The following is a 19,282-nucleotide window of genomic DNA, read 5'->3' on the forward strand; positions in this document are numbered from 1 at the left end:
CAGTAGGAGATGCCTGAAATGTCTTCCAAGTGACATTACCATAGAATTTTACACAGGTGACTTTCACGATGGAACAACAGGGGAGAATTCTGCCTTGACTTCATGCCTGACTGGTCCCAAACTCTGCCTTTCTATTTTGTAAACTCAGAGAAGATAAACTGGGAAAATAAGAGTTAAATAAATGAATGGGTATAGCAATTAGGTACCTCTGAAACATCCTTGATAAACAGGTGTCTAAGATTTGGAATATTGTAGGTTTAGATGCTATAGATATTATGTAATTTGGGGGGGGAAATCCAAATGCTGTTTTATTCAATTATGGAGTGGCTGCACAGTTAAGAAGGAGAATTTGAGCTCAGATAAAAAGCTTTTCATCTGGACTACTTATAGGACCAAATTTGAAAGCTCCCAGAAAGGTTCAACTGGACTACCCAGGGAAAGTGCCAGCTTTATGGCACAACTCACTTTCCCACTGCTTAGAGAAGTTACTGATTTGCTTCCAGGAGCAAATGTGCTGGTTATCACCTTTAAAGCTCTAATTTATGGAGGACCAGGTTTTCTTCAGCCTGTCCATTAAGACTTGGAGAACAAGGGTGTCTCCAGCTCCTTGAGAGTATTATCTGTAGGGTTGACAAAATTGGGCCTTCTAAGTCACTTCCCTGGGTCTTTGGAACAGCATCCATCTAGAACACTAGAAACTTAAAACAATTGCAATTGCAAACAATTGCAAACAATTGAAACTTAAAAAACTGGATTGCTCATGTTTTGATTTCCCTTAGAATAATTTGTGATTGTGTTTGATAACCATATATTGTTGTTGTTAGTTGCAAAGTCATGTCCGACCATCGTGACCCCATGGACAATGTTCCTCCGGGCTTTCCTGTCCTCTACCATCCTCTGGAGTCCATTTAAGTTCATGCCTACTGCTTCAGTGACTCCATCCAGCCACCTCATTCTCTGTCATCCCCTTCTTCTTTTGCCCTCAATCTTTCCCAGCATTAGGCTCTTCTCCAGTGAGTCCTTCCTTCTCATTAGGTGGCCAAAGTATTTGAGTTTCATCTTCGGATCTGGCCTTCTAAAGAGCAGTCAGGGTTGATCTCCTCTAGGAGATATGACTTGTTGGTTCGCCCTGAAGTCCAAGGGACTCGCAGGAGTCTTTTCCAGCACCAGAGTTCAAAGGCCTCACTACTGTATATATAAGCATAAGCATGAAATAACTATACAATATATAAGCAAATATATAAGCATAAGTATGTAATAACTATGTTAATTGGATATAATGAAAGGAAACATTAGGACAGGAACGGTAGGCACGCTTGTCCTCTTATGCATGCCCCTTACAGACATCTTAGGAATGGGGTGAAGTCAATAGTAGACAGTTTTTGGTTAAAGCTTTGGGGATTTTGGGAAGAGACCACAGAGTCTGGTAGTGCATTCCAGGCATTAACAACTCTGTTACTGAAGTCATATTTTCTGCAATCAAGATTGGAGCGGGTCACATTAAGCTTAAATCTATTGTGTGCTTGGGTATTGTTTTGATTGAAGCTGAAGTAGTCTTCAACAGGAAGGACATTGTAACAGATGATTCTATGAGTTAAACTCAGGTCATGTCGTCGTCTTCTTCTTCTTCTTCTTCTTCTTCTTCTTCTTCTTCTTCTTCTTCTTCTTCTTCTTCTTCTTCTTCTTCTTCTTCTTCTTCTTCTTCTTCTTCTTCTTCCCACATTACATAAACGTTTGGGAATTCTTTTGGAGTTATAATAATTATATAATAAACACTTTCACCATAGATGAAACAGCTTCTTGCAAAAGAAAGACAATTTGTCTACAATCATCATGGAAGCATAGTCAAGCACAATTAATTTTCAAATTCAAGAACAGTGTTGGGCTTTGTCAGCTACAATACCCCAAACAAAGTTTTCTTATGTCATGTGATTTATTTATTTTTTTGCTTAAAATGTATTTTAAGTCAAGAATCTTCTGAGAATTAGATGAACGGAAAAAGGATAGTAAGATGTATGTGTAAAATCCAGGGAAAAGCTATTTCTTATGGGCTAACAACCCAAACATGATTATTAAAATAAGAAATTGATCATTAGTGAAAATTATTTACTACTAACAATACAAAAGTAAGACCGCTTGACCAGTGGTGAAATCCATTTTTTTTACTACCAGTTCTGTGGGCGTGGTTTGGTGGGCATGGTGTGACTTGGTGGGTATGGCTTGGTGTGGCGTGGCAGGGGAAGAATACTGCAAAATCTCCATTCCCACCCCACTCCAGGGGAAGGATACTGCAAAATCCCCATTCCCTCTCCACTCCTGGGGGAAGGATATTGCAAAATCTCCATTCCCACCCCATTCTGGGTCCAGCCAGAGGTGGTATTTGCCAGTTCTCTGAACTGCTCAACATTTCTGCTCCCGGTTCTCCAGAATCTGTCAGAACCTGCTGGATTTCACCCCTGCTCTTGACTCCAGTTGGGCTTACCATTGTATTCAAACATATGGACATTTTCTTGACTTTCTTGGTCTACACTACAATTTTTTTTCTCCCCAGTTTTCAGAGACACACAGAGGGAAGTGGCTAATAAACTAGCCATTGTGCTTTCTGTTTCCACTTTCCATTTGGCAATACAAAATTAGGGAAACAAATGTGTTGTATTTTACAAGCAGATTTTCATCCAAATCTTAAGATACAATTATATCCTATTCAGTATAACAAGCACTATATTCTTTAGCTCTAAAAGTCTAAGTCACTCTTGTGCACATCAGCCTAGCTGTTTAGTAGTGGTACATAGCAATGTTTTTTCTACACATACATATAATTAAATGCAGAATAAAATAACAAAATAAAACATCAAAAATTAATAAATGGTCGGTAATCTGAATGGCCCATAAAAATTAATACTTATTTATAAAGAATAGTGCACTTTTTTCATCAAATTAATATTTAAACCAGCTTCATAAAGGCTCATAATAAAGCAACATTTGTTATATCTTTTAAAAAATTTACTAGATCCCATTCTAGGTGTAACTCTGAATGTGTTTGTATACAAGCCTCGTGATTAACTCCTGAGATTTTAATAGGGACCTTTTGTGAATGCCCAACCAAAGTAGGAATTCATAAAAAACAAAGATCCAGCACAGTGTGAAATGAACTGTTCTGGACTCAGATCAGGGAAAATACCTTAGGTAATCAGTCCAATAGACTACTGCAGACATGAGGTAATCAGATCATGAACCAACTGCTTTGTCATCTCTGTGGGGAGAAACTGACAGATCCTACATAAATTTTACTGCTGAAATTACTTGCCACAGTAAAATTAACTTAAATTTGGAATTTAAGGATTCAGTGCTAAAAGTACTGGATGTTTTCAATTGTGTACATAAATCAATTACCAAATGAAATATAAATGAAGAAGAACATTTCTCAACAGCAGTAATGAAAGTAGAATTCAGTATAGTTGAATTGGCAGAAAGCTGTCAGATAAATACTAAATACTGAAAATAATATTATTTGTCTGATCTAAGTGGGAAAAATAAAGGGTCTTTTTGTTGTTCTCTGAGCTTGCTTATTTCTTGCAGACATTTCATTACCCTAACTAGGAAATCTTCATGGCAAAGATTCATTAGCTATTAGGTGTATTTTATTAACTGTTTATGTATACAGTAAGTGAGGAGTTAAATAAGGTGGGATTTATTTTTAGAAGCCATTTTTTCCACAGTTTGAGGCTAAACCATTTGGTGCAGCTTTTGTAACAAAACTGATTCTGATGCAAATGAAACTGAGGTAAAATGGTGAAGAGCTCAAGCAACTTCTTGAAATGATCTATTAGACCTCTTACAACCTGACCTGGTCCTAACGTTATGAAATTTCAACAATGGAAATGATTCACTTAAAAGAGTAAAATTAATAATATTGTGATTAAATGTCATTGCTAAATACAAGTAGGACCTCTTTAGTCCAGATTAAAGAATGTTTCTCTGGAAACAAGTAGATGGAGTCTCCAACAACAACAACAAATATACTTCTTTACCAAAAAGGAAAACAAATTCTGGAATGTAGGCATGGGCATTCACAGGACACCATCTAACACTCATATTGTGAGTCCCTCCCCTCAGAGCTGTGTTTCACAAAATGTGTAACCATGTACGTCTTTCAAATAAATAATCCCAAGGGGCAATTTAGAATAGAATAGAATTTTTATTGGCCAAGTGTGATTGGACACACAAGGAATTTGTCTTGGTGCATATGCTCTCAGTGTACATAAAAGAAAAGATACGTTCATCAAGGTACAACATTTACAACACAATTGATGATCAATTTGCTTTGTGATGTCATTATTCTGACAAAACTTTAGATTCTGAGTAGACTTGCCTAGCAGGTTTTTTAAAATCTGTATATAAAATAGGGGTGCTGGGCTTCTATTAATGCTACAAGCATTTGATAGTACTAAATTCCTGTTAGGGAAAAAAAATTAGCAACTTTTATAATGAATCAACTTTCTCTTGATATTAACACAAACAAACAAGATAACTTGCAGGACAGAGTTTTGGGCTACTAAGTGAACCATCACACACATATGCTCCATATTATATATCTCTGGATTATGTCCAATTTGTGCAAGTAAATAGTACAGATGGCAACAACTCAGGCACTTATAAAGCTCCCAAGCTCGACTGTGACTTCTCAGCAGGACATTTTTTGTAGCTTTCAACATTCGGCTTTATTTTAAAGACAACCTAAACCCTGAGTTTAGTTTAGTTTCCACCCCCCCACCCGCCTTCTTTTTATTAAAACTCCCTATAACTGAGTTATAAGTCTGGCGCTGTCTTTGCCAGACTCCTGGGAGCAGGACACACATCGGAAAATCTGCTTCGTGGCAATCTTGATGGATCCTTCTTGGGGGTTTCTTCGTTGCCATGGAGAACTTTCGTGCCAACGGTGTATTAATGCATAAATGACCAGGGCTGCGTGAAGACCGAGAGCTGGGATGGACAAAACAAAAGAAAGGCTGAAGACTGTAGAAAGAGTGCAGAGAAGAGCAACAAAGATGATTAGGTGGGGGAGGCTAAAACATGCAATGAATGAGAGAGGGAAGTAGGCAGTGGTGGGATTCAAGTCATTTAATAACCGGTTCTCTGCCCTAATGATTTCTTCCAACAACCAGTTTACCAAACCGCTCAGAAAGTGAACAACCGGTTCTCCCGAAGTGGTGCGAACTGGCTGAATCCCACCACTGGAAGTAGGTATATCTAATGAAGAAAAGGACCAGGGGTAACATGATAGCAGCTTTCCAATATTTGAGGGGCTGCCCCAAAGAAGAGGAAGGGGTCCGCCTATTCTCCAAAGCAGGGGTCTCCAACCTTGGTCCCTTTAAGACTTCTGGACTTCAATTCCCAGAGTCCCTCAGCCAGCTTTGCTGACCGAGGTTGAGACCCCTGCTTTAGAGAATGACTCTCTTCTTTGTGGCAGCCCCTCGAATACTGGAGCACTGCCATCATGTCCCCCCTAGTCCTTCGTTTCTCTGGATTGGCCAAACCCAAAACTTGCAGCCATTCTTCCTATGTTTTAGTCTCCAGAACTTTAACCCTCCTAGTTGCTCTTCTCTGCATTTTTTCCAAAGTCTCAGATTCTGGAAAAATCAGATTATGGTTCAATTCCTTCTTGGTGGAAGCCCAAGGTATTTCTCCTTTCATCCACCTGTGATATGAAATGCACTTCAGGGATCCATATTTCCACCAGGAAAACACAACCCCACAGCCTTCCTTCCAACTTCTGCCTCTCGTAAAACAGGGACATTTTTTTGTAGCTTTCAACATTCGGCTTTATTTTAAAGACAACCTAAACCCTGAGTTTAGTTTAGTTTCCACCCCCCCACCCGCCTTCTTTTTATTAAAACTCCCTATAACTGAGTTATAAGTCTGGCGCTGTCTTTGCCAGACTCCTGGGAGCAGGACACACATCGGAAAATCTGCTTCGTGGCAATCTTGATGGATCCTTCTTGGGGGTTTCTTCGTTGCCATGGAGAACTTTCGTGCCAACGGTGTATTAATGCATAAATGACCAGGGCTGCGTGAAGACCGAGAGCTGGGATGGACAAAACAAAAGAAAGGCTGAAGACTGTAGAAAGAGTGCAGAGAAGAGCAACAAAGATGATTAGGTGGGGGAGGCTAAAACATGCAATGAATGAGAGAGGGAAGTAGGCAGTGGTGGGATTCAAGTCATTTAATAACCGGTTCTCTGCCCTAATGATTTCTTCCAACAACCAGTTTACCAAACCGCTCAGAAAGTGAACAACCGGTTCTCCCGAAGTGGTGCGAACTGGCTGAATCCCACCACTGGAAGTAGGTATATCTAATGAAGAAAAGGACCAGGGGTAACATGATAGCAGCTTTCCAATATTTGAGGGGCTGCCCCAAAGAAGAGGAAGGGGTCCGCCTATTCTCCAAAGCAGGGCTCTCCAACCTTGGCAACTTTAAGACTTGTGGACTCCAACTCCCAGAGTCCCTCAGCCAGCTTTGCTGGCTGAGGAACTCTGGGACCTCAGCTAAGTCTTGCGCCTCCCTCGGGTCATGGTCAGCTGTGGGTTCAAATAAGTGTGTGTCATAATCGGTTTCTATTGGTTTGGTTTGATCAGTTATTCGCTTCCTTAACTGATCTACATGGCGCCCATACTCTGTTGTCTTGTAACTCGACCCAGTATGACTTGGGACCGGTTGTTTTATTTATTTATTTATTTATTTATTTATTTATTTATTTATTTATTTATTTATTTATTTATTTATTTATTTATTTATTTATTTATTTATTTATTTATTTATTTATTTATTTATTTTGTACCTTATATCATTTAATTTTCCCCATTCAATTTAGATGCCACCCATCCCTGCAGAACTGCTTCAGAGCGAGTGGGGTGGCCTGTTTCTGCCCCCCCCCCAAGTTTTTAATTTATTAATTAACAGAATGAAAGAATTGGAAGGGACCTTGGAGGTCTTCTAGTCCAACCCCTTGCCTAAGCAGGAAACCCTATAGTACCATTGCAGACAAATGACTGTCCAATCTCGTCTTGAAAACCTCCAGTGTTGAAGCATTCACAACTTCTGGTGGCAAGCTGTTCCACTGGTTAATTGTTCTCACTGTCAGGAAATTTCTCCTTAATTCTGGGTTGCTTCTCTCTTTGATTAGTTTCCATCCGTTGTTTCTTGTCCTGCCTTCAGGTGCTTTGGAGCAGGGGTCTCCAACCTTGGTCCCTTTAAGACTTGTGGACTTCAACTCCCAGAGTTCCTCAGACAGCTTTGCTGACCGAGGTTGGAGACCCCTGCTTTAGAGAATGACTCCCTCTTCTTTGTGGCAGCCCCTCGAATACTGGAGCACTGCCATCATGTCCCCCCTAGTCCTTCGTTTCTCTGGATTGGCCAAACCCAAAACTTGCAGCCATTCTTCCTATGTTTTAGTCTCCAGAACTTTAACCCTCCTAGTTGCTCTTCTCTGCATTTTTTCCAAAGTCTCAGATTCTGGAAAAATCAGATTATGGTTCAATTCCTTCTTGGTGGAAGCCCAAGGTATTTCTCCTTTTCATCCACCTGTGATATGAAATGCACTTCAGGGATCCATATTTCCACCAGGAAAACACAACCCCACAGCCTTCCTTCCAACTTCTGCCTCTCGTAAAACAGGGACATTTTTTTGTAGCTTTCAACATTCGGCTTTATTTTAAAGACAACCTAAACCCTGAGTTTAGTTTAGTTTCCACCCCCCCACCCGCCTTCTTTTTATTAAAACTCCCTATAACTGAGTTATAAGTCTGGCGCTGTCTTTGCCAGGCTCCTGGGGGCAGGGAACACATCGGAAAATCTGCTTCGTGGCAATCTTGATGGATCCTTCTTGGGGGTTTCTTCGTTGCCATGGAGAACTTTCGTGCCAACGGTGTATTAATGCATAAATGACCAGGGCTGCGTGAAGACCGAGAGCTGGGATGGACAAAACAAAAGAAAGGCTGAAGACTGTAGAAAGAGTGCAGAGAAGAGCAACAAAGATGATTAGGTGGGGGAGGCTAAAACATGCAATGAATGAGAGAGGGAAGTAGGCAGTGGTGGGATTCAAGTCATTTAATAACCGGTTCTCTGCCCTAATGATTTCTTCCAACAACCAGTTTACCAAACCGCTCAGAAAGTGAACAACCGGTTCTCCCGAAGTGGTGCGAACTGGCTGAATCCCACCACTGGAAGTAGGTATATCTAATGAAGAAAAGGACCAGGGGTAACATGATAGCAGCTTTCCAATATTTGAGGGGCTGCCCCAAAGAAGAGGAAGGGGTCCGCCTATTCTCCAAAGCAGGGGTCTCCAACCTTGGCAACTTTAAGACTTGTGGACTTTAACTCCCAGAGTTCGTCAGCCAACTTTGCTGGCTGAGGAACTCTGGGAGTTGGAGTCCACAAGTCTTAAAGTTGCCAAGGTTGGAGAGCCCTGCTCCAAAGCACCTGAAAGCAGGACAAGAACCAAAGGATGGAAATTAATCAAGGAGAAAAGCAGCCTGGAACTAAGGAGAAACTTCCTAACAATGAGGACTGTTATGTTCTGGAAGTAACGAGGCTGGAGACCAGGGTAGTGACAACAGCTCTTTAATATAGGGTGAACCCAGCAACAGGCTGGGGGAAAAACCTCTCCTTTTATACAGTTCTGGTGGAGGCTTCGTCCAATCAGCAACGTGCTGATTTCCCGCTCAAATATTTAAAGGTATATACAATAATACATAACACTCCTCCCCTCCCAGAAAACACTTTGTCTCTATTTACATATTATCTACATGTTATTTTTCGACGTAGTCACGCAAATAACCTGGGCGTCTCCTAGTTCTTTCAGACCTGCGCGGTTCAGTTCTGGGTGGTGTTTTGAGCTGGTCGGAGGGGCTTTTTGCTCCTCCCAGCTCTGTCTCTGGGCCAACGGGCTCCGGGTTATTTGCAGCCTTCTTTTCTTGGCCACCCGGCCCTGGATTATTTTTGTAATTTTCCCTGCTGTTTCCCTCGGGACCCTGATGGCGTCGCTGGAACTCTGGGACCTCAGCTAAGTCTTGCGCCTCCCTCGGGTCATGGTCAGCTGTGGGTTCAAATAAGTGTGTGTCATAATCGGTTTCTATTGGTTTGGTTTGATCAGTTATTCGTTTCCTTAACTGATCTACATGGCGCCTCCATACTCTGTTGTCTTGTAACTCGACCCAGTATGACTTGGGACCGGTTGTTTTGATTATCTGTCCTGCGAGCCAGCTTGGGCCGTCCCCATAGTTGCGGGCCCACACTTGGTCGCCTATGCCCATTTCCCTCGTCTTTTCTATTTCCCCCTTGTAACCCTCTGGTGTGTAATGGGGATTCAAACGGTCCAGTGGGCACCGGAGTTTCCGTCCCATCAATAGTTCGGCTGGGCTTCTGCCGGTAGCCGTGCTCGGGGTTCTGTGCTGGATCGCCAGAAAGAAATCTATCTTGGTTTGCCAGTCGCCTGGCTTGAGTCTGGACAATGCCTCCTTAGCGCTCCGGACGGAACGCTCTGCAAGGCCATTCGACGCCGGGTGGAAAGGCGCAGAGAGGGCATGTCGGATGCCCTCATCTGCCAGGTACTCTTCGAATTGGGCTGCCGTGAATTGCGGGCCGTTGTCTGATACCAGGGTGTCAGGCAACCCGTGGGTTGCGAATAGGTGGCGCAGGGCTGCGATTACTGCCTCGGCCGTGGTGGATTTCATGAGTATGATCTCCAACCATTTAGAGAATGCATCGACAACCACTAGGAACGTTTGGCCGAGGAACGGGCCTGCAAAATCAATGTGGACTCTTGACCAGGGGCCTTGGGGTTTCTCCCATTCCCTGACTGGGGCCGCTGGGGGTAGGGGTCTGGACTCTTGGCAAGCCTGGCATTTCCCTACCCTCTCAGCAATCTCTGCATCCATAAGAGGCCACCATACATAGCTTCTGGCTAGCCCCTTCATCCTTACGATCCCTGGGTGCCCCTCGTGGAGAAGGTCCAAGACCTTTTCCCTTAGTTTGATCGGAATTACCACACGATCGCCCCATAACAGGCACCCCCCTTGAGCCGAGAGCTCATCACGTTTCTTGGCAAACTCTTTAAACCTTTCGCCCGGCGCAGCGGGCCACCCTCTTTGTACCCAACCGAGTACCGTCCTTAACACAATGTCCTGATGATGCCCGAGCCACTTCCTTAGATGTGACTGGGCCAGAGTCCAAAGAGTCAATCAGTAGGATGGGCGTCCCGAGTGGGATCTTGATCGCCCCTGGTAGTGGGCATCTGCTTAACGCGTCCGCATGCCCCACTTCTTTTCCTGGTCGATGTAGCAGTTTATAAGAATAAGCGGCTAAAAAAATTGTCCATCGAGTCAGTCGTGGTGACAGTGCCACAGGCGTTGGGCGGTCGCCAGCCAGTATTCCTAACAATGGTCGGTGGTCAGTTACAATTTCAAACTGTCGCCCAAAAACATACTCGTGGAATTTTTTCACCCCTGATACAATTGCTAGCGCTTCTTTATCTAATTGGCTATAGTTCCTCTCTGGGGAGGACATCGTTCTAGAATAGAACGCTATAGGGGCTTCTGTGCCGTTTGGAAGTCTGTGGCTGAGTACAGCCCCCACCCCATAAGGGGAAGCATCGCAAACCAGCACTAGGGGCAATGAGTTGTGATATTGGATGAGCAGGCTATCACTTGAGAGCAGGTTCTTGACTGCTTCAAAAGCCCTATTTTCCGACTTTCCCCAAGACCAAACAGTATTTTTTCCTAAGAGCCTATGCAGCGGTTCAGCAACGGTCGCTTTGTTTTTTAAAAAGACCGCGTAAAAATTCACTAGCCCCAGGAATGCCTGTAGCTCTGCTTTATTTTTGGGCGCTGGAGCCTTTTTAATTGCCTTGACTTTGCTCTCAGTGGGGTGAATCCCTTTCTTGTCTATCCGGTAGCCCAAGAACTCCACGGATTCGACCCCTATCTGGCATTTGTTTACCTTGACTTTTAGTCCGGCTGTCCGGAAAATGCCCAGAACCTTTCTTAAACGCTTCCCCAATTCCTCTAGGTTCTCCCCTGAAATCAAGACATCGTCGAAGTAGGGAACTACCCCGGGGAGCCCTTGCAGAAGTCGTTCCATTAGGTTTTGGAACAGCCCTGGTGCCACACTCACCCCAAATTGCAATCGGGTGCACTTGAAAGCCCCCCTGTGCGTTACAATTGTTTGGGCTTCGGCTGTGCGGGCGCTCACGGGCAGTTGTTGGTAGGCTTGGGCCAAGTCTAACTTTGCAAAGACTTGCCCTTGCCCCAAAGAGTGCAATAAGTGTTGCACCACGGAACCGGTAAGCGCTTTTCTGTAAGGCTTTGTTAAGCGTCGCCTTGTAGTCAGCGCAAATTCTAATTGACCCGTCCGGCTTTATTGGGGTGACGATTGGCGTCTCCCACTTTGCGTGATCGACTGGCACCAAAATCCCCTGATTTATGAGCTTATCCAGCTCCTTATCGATTTTTGGTTTTAGGGCAAAAGGGACTCTCCTCGCCTTAAGCCTAATGGGGGCTACCTGGGGGTCTAAGTTGAAGGAAATAGGGGTCCCCTTGTACTTGCCCAGGCAGTCCTTGAAGACATCTTCGAACTCGTTAAAGAGAATGTCTTTCAGGTTACAGTCACTTCTGTAGATGCCAGTCACTCCCATGCCCAGGGCACGAAACCAGTCTAGTCCCAACAGACTGGGCAGGGTCCCTTCGACGATCGTGATGGGCAGGGTCTTTTGTGTGGACCGTACTCGACTCGGACGGAGGTGGTCCTCGAACAGGGATGCGATTCCCTTGGTAGTCGTGGACTCGTAGCCGTTGTGCTTGCAGGTGGCGCTTCGCGACGGACGGCAGCGACTTTGCCAAAGTGTCCCAGGACATGATGGTGATCGCTGATCCCGTGTCTACTTCGAGCCGGCACCGTACTCCCTCTATTTTTGGTTTGGTGAAGATCTTCTTCTCCACTTGGGTCGAGGCGCGGCCTATGACCACAGTTGTTTGGTTGGAATCCGCGCCTTTTTTGTTTGAGCCAATCGCGGGTCGCCTTGCCGATTCCGCGCTCTGATTGGCCGATTTGAATTTTCGGCGGGAAGGTTGGGCCGCTCGACAAACTTGAGCTAGGTGCCCTTTCTTCCCACACCGCCGACATGTCGCGTCCTTAAACTTGCAGCGTTGGCGCTGGTGTTGACCCCCGCAGCTTCCGCATTCGTCTCGGTCCCCTTTGTCGCGTTTCTCGGTGCGGCAGACCCCTTCCTCATCTTCACCGTCGGATTCGGTCTGAACCTCCTCCTGGTGCACCGGAGTTGCCTTCGCGCTCGCCTTTGGTGGGACCGGCTTCTGCAGTGTCTCTGCCGCTTGGGTGGACATTTCATGTGCTCTGGCTTCGTCCAGAGCGTTGGCCAGCGTCAGGTTGCTCTTTGCTAGCAGCCGTCGCCGCAAACGGATGTCTTTGACCCCTCGGATGAGTTGCTCGAGGAGCACCTCGCCTAGGTCGCGGTATCCGCAGTCCTTGGACGCTTTTCTTAGGGCGGCCATGTAGTCACCGATGGATTCGCCCTCCAACTGCCTTCGCTCTCCGAATTCAAACCGCCGCACGTATTTGGACGGCGTTGGTGCGAAGTGGTTTTTCAGTAACGTCTGTAGAGTTGGCCACGACACCGACTGCAACGGCGATGGCTCTGCCAGGGCTTCCGCGATATCAATGACCTCCGGACCACAGTGGCTTAAGAAATAAGCCCTTTTTCGGTTATCTGGAACTCCTTGCAGTTCGTTGGCTTCTAGAAAGCTTTCGAAACGGGTCATATACGTTCCCCATTTCTCTTTAGCCGGGTCAAACGGTGCGGGCGGAGTGTAACTGGCCATCTCCGCTTTTCTGCCCTGAGTTTGCTGGGTTCGGGTCTATCGTGCTTCAGCTCGGTTCTGGTTCTCCTTAGCCTCGAGATCCCATCCTCGTCGCCAATGTTATGTTCTGGAAGTAACGAGGCTGGAGACCAGGGTAGTGACAACAGCTCTTTAATATAGGGTGAACCCAGCAACCGGCTGGGGGGAAAAACCTCTCCTTTTATACAGTTCTGGTGGAGGCTTCGTCCAATCAGCAACGTGCTGATTTCCCGCTCAAATATTTAAAGGTATATACAATAATACATAACATATTTATTTATTTAATCACATTTGTACCGCCCTATCTCCCGAGGGACTCAGGGCGGTTTACAGCCTAATAAAAACATACATATGAATACAAAATAAAACACCAATTTAAAAAACTTATTAAATAAGGCCGAATATTAAAAATTGCAATAAAAATAATAAAACCCCATTAAAACCAAATTAAAATTTAAAATTCTAGTCCAGTCCTGCGCAAATAAGTAGATGTGTCTTAAGCTCACGGCGAAAGGTTCAAAGGTCGGAAAGTTGACGAAGACCTGGGGGAAGTTCATTCCAGAGGGTGGGAGCCCCCACAGAAAAGGCTCTCCCTCTGGGTGTCACCAGTCGGCACTGCCTGGCTGACGGCACCCTAAGGAGTCCCTCCCTGTGAGAGCGCACGGGTCGGTGGGAGGCAATCGGTGGCAGCAGATCCTTAGCCATCAGAAAGCTTACAAGATGTTACCTAACCTCAGTTTCTTCCCATTTGCCATTTTTCCTGAGAAAGGACATGGCTAGTTGCAATTTATCTCACCCAGAAGCCAAGATCCACTGGAAGTGAAATCCCAAAATTACATATATTTTAATCCCAATCAGAATTCATTTTAAGCCTTTAATCATATAAGAAAAGAGAAATATATTTACTTGATGTAATAAATAAAACTTTTCCTTATGAAACAAATATTTCTCATCTCCTGCTTAGCTGGTGCCTGATGTTCTTGAGAATTTTCTTTTTGTCTGGTCTGTCTTCATACCTAGGAGAAAGCAACACTGAAAAGGCAATTTTGCAATCTCATGAGTAACTTTCTTCTATTTATTTACACCTGATAGATGGGTCACATTGTTTTTCTCCATGCTGGCAATTCATACAAAGTATGACGTGGCTGCTAAGTATTCCCTGTAATAAAACAATGAGGGCAGAACATGGAAGTACAGATTTTTTTGACAATATGGGCAATGAAAAACATCAGTTTCATGTCTCAGGGGATATTACCGCATGAAAGATACTGGCCTCTTCTAGTAAATATTAACTGGAAAGAGTGGTTGCTTACTGTACATATGTCTAAAATAAAATGCATGTACAATAACCTCAAACATTAAAAATGCCATCCAAAGGCAAGGCTCTGCCAAACTGATGTGGGATTAATATCCCCCACCATACTGTTGTTATATTAAATACCAGAGAATCCAGAGTCCCAGCCTGTGAGCAGTTTTGTTTATATTTTATTCTCTTGAAAACTAGGAAAAAAGAAAAGCAAGCAAGCAAGAAAAAGAGTCTCAGCTGGTGAATTTGGAACATCAGTTTGAAAAAATTATAAATGATTTAAAATGCCTTGAAGGATGACTTCCAGTATTAAGAGAGATACATACCCTTGTATGTATCCTCCCCCTCCCCCCAGTGTTTTCTTAATGCTTTTTCAAAATACATGTAAATCCATATTCAAATAAACAATTCCATGCTTATGAACTGAGAAATTTTCATTTATCTTAAAAAATCAGAGTGGATTGAGATATATCTATTCATAGTTACAAACTATGCCTACCAAAAGGAAATTCTTGACTGATTAAAGGATGATGAAGCACAAATGCATTGGGGTTTTAGGCTGTAATCCTCTAAATATTTTGTGGAAATGAACCCTGGTGAAGAAATTTGAACTTCTGAGTAATGTGGACAAGATTCCACTATAACAAGTTTCATTTGTTCTCTAAATCTATTTTTTTTATCAGTTTTGATCTTCTAACAGTGATGGTCCAAACCCTGGGAAAAAAACTAAGTTGCTATTTGGTGGTGATGATGATGATGATGATGATGATGATGAAAGCCAAAGTCAGCATATCTTGAGGAGAGCTAGAAGGGTCTATGGCAGCACTTGCCCTGCAGTTATTCTAAGGAGATACCTGGATCATAGAGAAGGCAGAAAGTCATACCACCTGCTCACAATTTAGAAAGCTTTGGATAGCAGAGGGGGCAAAGATTGTTTAGGCCACTTTGAGGCCAAAGGTGGCAGGTGTGTGCTAATGAGATTCATGCTGTGTATCTGGTCCACCCAAAAATTAGACCAAAGGTTTTTAGTTGGGGTGGAGAGAGTTGGATCTGTCCAATATCTGTCCAATTATATTCTAAGAGGCAAAATTTATAGCACCTTAAAATGGACAATTTCAGCGGCTTCTGGCATATCAAATACATTTGGATGTAATGAAATAGTGGTTGGATCTGGCATTTGTTCTTCAGTACCTTGATTCCAACAAAACGGCCATGGAAGAAGATAAGCATCAACTGTTTGTCCTGGAATGCATTTACTTTGGGAAAACAAGCCAGTGTCTTATGCTTCCAGCTCTCTGAATTTGATCAGAGCAGAATCATGGACAGAGAATGAACCACTTGCAATCCTGTGTTTAAAGAGGAAGTTTCATGAGGATGTATTTAATAATAATAATAATAATAATAATAATAATAATAATAATAATAATAATAATAATAATAATAATAATAATAATAATAATAATAATAATAATAATAATAATAATAATATTTTAATTTGTATACCGCCCTTCTCCCGAAGGACTCAGGGCGGTGAACAGGCAGATAAAATATAAATACACACAATAATTAAAAACATCCCTTAAAAAACTAATTTAAATGCCCAAAATGTTAAAAACGTACTCCCCCATAAAATCACAAAATTTTAAAACCCATCCAATAAAATAAAAATCAGGCTAGTCCAGCCATATGAAATAAATAAGTTTTAAGTTAGCGAAAGGTCCTAAGGTCAGGTAATTGTCAAGTCCGAGGGAAGTTCTTTCCACAGGGGCGGAGCTCCCACAGAGAAGGCCCTCCCCCTGGGGGCCGCCAGTCGACACTGTTTGGCTGACGGCACCCTGAGGAGTCCCTCTCTGTGGGAACGTACCGGACGATGGGAGATAGAAGCCGGCAGTAGACGGTCCCGTAGATAGCCCGGTCCTAAGCCATGGAGTGCTTTAAAGGTGGTAACCAATACCTTGAAGTGCACCCGGAAAACAACAGGTAGCCAGTGCAGTCTGCGCAGGATAGGTGTTATGTGGGAGCTCCGAGACGCTCCCTCAATAACCCGCGCAGCCGCGTTCTGAACTAGCTGAAGTCTCCAGGTGCTCTTCAAGGGGAGCCCCATGTAGAGAGCATTGCAGTAGTCCAGGCGAGAGGTAACGAGAGCATGAGTGACTGTGCATAAGGCATCCCGGTCCAGGAAGGGACGCAACTGGCGGATCAGACAAACCTGATAAAATGCTCTCCTGGAGACGGTCGCCAAATGGTCTTCAAAGGACAACCGACCATCCAGGAGCACGCCCAAGTTGCGTACCTTCTCCATCGGGGCCAATTATTCACCCCCGACAGACAGCCACATCTGCAGCTGACTGTACCGAGGTGCCGGCATCCACAGCCACTCCGTCTTGGAGGGATTAAGTTTGAGCCTGTTCCTCCCCATCCAGACCCGTACGGCTTCCAGACACCGGGACAGCACTTCGACAGCTTCACTGGGGTGGCCCGGGGTGGAAAAGTACAGCTGGGTATCATCAGCGTACAGTTGGTATCTCACCCCAAAGCCACTGATGATCTCACCCAGTGGCTTCATATAGATGTTGAACAGGAGGGGTGAGAGAATCGACCCCTGCGGCACCCCACACATGAGGCACCTTGGGGTCGATCTCTGCCCCCCTGTCAACACCATCTGCGTCCGATCAGAGAGGTAGGAGGAGAACCACCGATAAACGGTGCCTCCCACTCCCAACCCCTCCAACCGGCGCAGCAGGATACCATGGTCGATGGTATCAAAAGCCGCTGAGTGGTCTAATAGGACCAGGGCAGAGGAGTAACCCCTATCCCTGGCCCTCCAGAGATCATCCACCAGTGCGACCAAAGCTGTCTCCGTACTGTATCCGGGCCGGAAGCCGCACTGGAACGGGTCTAGATAGACAGCTTCATCCAGGTACTGGGGTAGCTGACATGCCACCACACTCTCTACAACCTTCGCTGTAAAGCGAAGATTGGAGACTGGCCGGTAGTTCCCTAAAACAGCTGGGTCCAGGGAAGGCTTCTTGAGGAGGGGTCTCACCACCGCCTCTTTCAAGGCCGTGGGAAAGACCCCCTTCCGCAAAGAAGCATTTGTAATCCCCTGGAGCCAGCCTCGTGTCACCTCCTGAGTAGCCAGTACTAACCAGGAGGGGCACGGATCCAGTAAACATGTGGTGGCGTTCAGCCTACCCAGCAACCTGTCCATGTCCTCGGGAGTCACAGGATCAAAGTCATCCCAAACCACCTCAACAAGACGGGCCTCAGAACCCTCGCCTGGATCTACCCAATTTTGATCCAATCCGTCCCGAAGCTGAACGATTTTGTCGTATAGATAACCGTTAAACTCCTCGGCACGCCCTTGTAGGGGGTCCTCCCGCCCCTCCTGTTGAAGGAGCGAGCGGGTCACCCGAAACAGGGCGGCCGGGCGGTTATCTGCCGACGCAATGAGGGAGGAAACGTAGGAACGCTTCGCAACCCTCATTGCCACTAGGTAGGTCCTACTATAGGACCTAACTAGTGTCCGGTCAGCCTCAGAGCGGCTGGATCTCCAGGCACTCTCTAGGCGTCTTCTCCGGCGCTTCATCTCCCTCAGCTCCTCGGAGAACCAAGGAGCTGGTTGAGACCGACGCCGGGTCAGAGGCCGCAAAGGCACGACACGGTCCAAAGCTCCAGCCGCGGCCCGTTCCCAGGCCGCAACTAGCTCTTCAGTCGAGTCGTGGGCCAGGTGCTCGGGAAACGGCCCAAGCTCCATCAGGAACCTCTCCGGGTCCATCAGGCGCCTGGGACGGAACCAGCGCATTGGCTCCGTCTCCCTGCGGTGGTGGGTAGCGGTCAGAAAGTCTAGACGAAGGAGAAAATGATCTGACCATGACAAAGGTTCAACAACTAAATCATTTAAAACCAGATCATTAGACCACTGGCCAGAGATAAAAATCAGGTCTAGGGTACCTCCCCCGACGTGGGTAGGGCCGTCAATTAACTGAATCAGGTCCATGGCCGTCATGGAAGCCATGAACTCCTGAGCTGCCAAGGATGCTACGCCGGCTGATGGCAAATTGAAATCCCCCATGACCAACAGTCTGGGGGTTTCAACCGCCAACCCAGCCAGCAACTCCAACAGCTCAGGCAGGGCTGTAGTCACGCAGCAAGGAGCCAGGTATGTGATCAACAAGCCCACCTGAGTTCTACGACCCCACTTCACGAAGAGGGATTCACACCCAGCTATCTGAGGCACAGTGGTTTCCCTCGGCTCAAGACTCTCCTTAATGATAACCGCCACCCCTCCACCCCTACCCTGGGCCCTCGGCTGATGGAATGCTCGGAAGCCTGGTGGGCACATCTCCACTAGGGGGACCCCCCCTTCGGTGCCCAGCCAGGTCTCCGTAATGCCCATAACGTCCGCGGTCCCTTCCTGAATAAGATCTGAAATCAGGGGGGCTTTATTAACCGCGGACCTGGCATTACATAACATCAGCCGGAGGCCCAGGTCCCGATTACTCTGGCCACTCGGGTCACGGGAAATTTCTGGGGGGCCAGAGCATGCAATCGCTCGTAAACAGCGAGGGCGAGCCCCCGAGACCTGATGTGCCCCCCCCCTTCCGTCATATCTGCCTCTCCCACTTACCGTAGTAATAGCTCGACCCTGACAAACTGGAACGACACCCCTCGCCATAACCCCAGGACCTATTAAGTTACACAACACATGGTGGACCTAGCCCCCTCCCTGATGGGTTTTCCCCCCCACCCATCCACCCCCCCGATTAAAATTCCCATTAAAACTCCCCTTAAAAAAACGGTTAAAACAATTAATTAAAAATCCCCTAAGTCTCCTATTTTTGGCATGCCACCTCTCGGGGTTCCAAAACCCGTCCTCAAGATGGGCCCTCGATAGTGTAGGGGGCCAAACCCGCGAGAGAGGGGAATCTCGCAGGGCAAGAAGGTCAGCCGCTGTAAATGTCCGCATACTAAGAGTCCGGCAAACAAGCCCATCCTGGACCAATCAAGATGATAATTGATAATTCCGGCAATTCCGGGTAAGCACAGTTGAGGAATAGTTCTTGGG

Source organism: Ahaetulla prasina, chromosome 1 (assembly GCF_028640845.1).
Source record: "Ahaetulla prasina isolate Xishuangbanna chromosome 1, ASM2864084v1, whole genome shotgun sequence".
NCBI classification, from domain to species: Eukaryota; Metazoa; Chordata; class Lepidosauria; order Squamata; family Colubridae; genus Ahaetulla; species Ahaetulla prasina.